Raw genomic sequence first — 1,693 nt, 5'->3', positions numbered from 1 at the left:
AATCAGTGAAGCATTTTTACAGACACCACCCATCACCATATCATCTACTCTGCCTCATCATACTCATTCTTTCCTCAATTCGCCTCATCCAGTTCCCCTACTACATCAAAAACCAACAGAATTAACTATAAACTAACTAGTACTACATTACATGTCACTATACATGGGCCGTGTGCATTTTCTGCTGGTGTATCCTGAGGTAGAACCTCTTGCCACAGTGCGTACAGGCAAACGGCCTCTTGCCCGTGTGGACCTTTAGGTACGTCTTCAGCTGGTGCTGGTGGGAGAACCTCTTCTCACACTGGGGACAGCTGTAGGATTTCTCCCCTGTGTGGACCCTCTGGTGTCTCTTCAGGTGACCAGCCTGGGCGAAGCACATGTGACACTGGGTGCAGCTGGAACGGGAAGCGGGATGCCGTCTGTACTACTCTCATTTGTCAGTGGGCTTCAATTGGCTTGTGTAGCCATTTAGTAGTGTTGAGGCACTGGCATTGTTTGAGGTCTGGTTTAACATTAGGAGAGTGTGAGGGAGGACGAAGGCCAGGGAGTGTCTGTGTTGTCACAGGGTCCATGTTCCAGTTGATAGATCCTATAGAAGGCAGGCTGAAGGCAGCACCTGTTAGGGGGTTAACCTGAGGCCCCATCAGTCTCTGAATCACAACTATAGGAGCAGGACGGAGCATCTTTAGCCAAGTCTGTGTCTGTTCTCTCCTGTCGCACTACAAACTTTCCAGTCCCCGAGACACGAATCTACACCTCGCCCTGTTCTCCAGCCAGTGTGTTGTCATGGAGACTAAGTTTGGTTGTTGTTTTGTGTTCAACTGTCTGTTTCTGGTTTTGGTTAACAGTGTTGTTACCCAGCCCAGAGTTGAGGACGCTGTCCCATCCACTGACCTCCACTATGTCGCCTCTGGTCCTGGTCTGCTCAGTGATGTTATCCCCTGGGCCCTTAGCTGCACCGGTCAGGGTCTGAAATCCAAGATGGCCGCCCAGTCTCCTCTGTTAGCCTCCAGCCAACCACCTGCAGAAGGAGGTTAGAAAATGTATATTTTTTTAAAATTACCTGCTGAAGTTCATACATTAAGACGGGTGTTTTTGTATGCAAACATAAGTTGCTGTATGCTATATATATTTCTCCCTTACCTTGCTCCCCCATCTTTAGTCCACTCAACAGGTCAATGCTTTCTGGTCCGTCCTCTATTGTCTCCTCTTTGACCAGCAGCAGATCAGGCTTCCCATCCTCCATGTCTACTGACTGTAAGAGATACAGAGTGGGAGGATGTTGGAATTAAGAAGGCTGATAGCACCCTGCTATGGAGCATCTTCTGATTGGGCAATGAGGGATTGCTATGAGTATTATGTAAACATGTAGTTGATTTGATACTATGAAAACTTTGATTTAATTACTTGACACTCTTTAATGGTTTGATCATTCAAACTCATGGTGCCCACACTTAAGACAAAATTCATCAAGACCTCGGCCCGTATCCACAAAGAGTCCGGTAGAAGTTCTGATCGAGGATCAGGTCCCCACCTGTCTATAGTCTCATTCATTATGATCTAAAGGCAAAACTGATCTTAGATCAGCACTCCTACTCTGAGAGGCTTTGTGGATACGGGCCCTGACCTAATACCATTCAGCCAGTAGTTGACAGTGGACTCACCTCAGTGAGACTGTGTGTGGTCCTGTGTG

General features: G+C 47.4%; 1 long non-coding RNA gene across 1 annotated transcript; it reads right to left on the bottom strand.

Moving 5' to 3' along the window:
* Positions 1–971: 971 nt before the first annotated feature.
* Positions 972–1,693, bottom strand: LOC123486188. The gene is made up of 3 exons (XR_006659275.1): positions 1,665–1,693; positions 1,144–1,255; positions 972–1,021 (listed from the first exon to the last, which is right to left on the bottom strand). It is a non-coding gene; the product is annotated as an uncharacterized LOC123486188 (long non-coding RNA).

Source organism: Coregonus clupeaformis, unplaced genomic scaffold (genome assembly GCF_020615455.1).
Source record: "Coregonus clupeaformis isolate EN_2021a unplaced genomic scaffold, ASM2061545v1 scaf1053, whole genome shotgun sequence".
NCBI classification, from domain to species: domain Eukaryota; kingdom Metazoa; phylum Chordata; class Actinopteri; order Salmoniformes; family Salmonidae; genus Coregonus; species Coregonus clupeaformis.
Note: the sequence above shows the minus strand (reverse complement) of the source record. Positions and strands in the feature narration are given on the sequence as shown.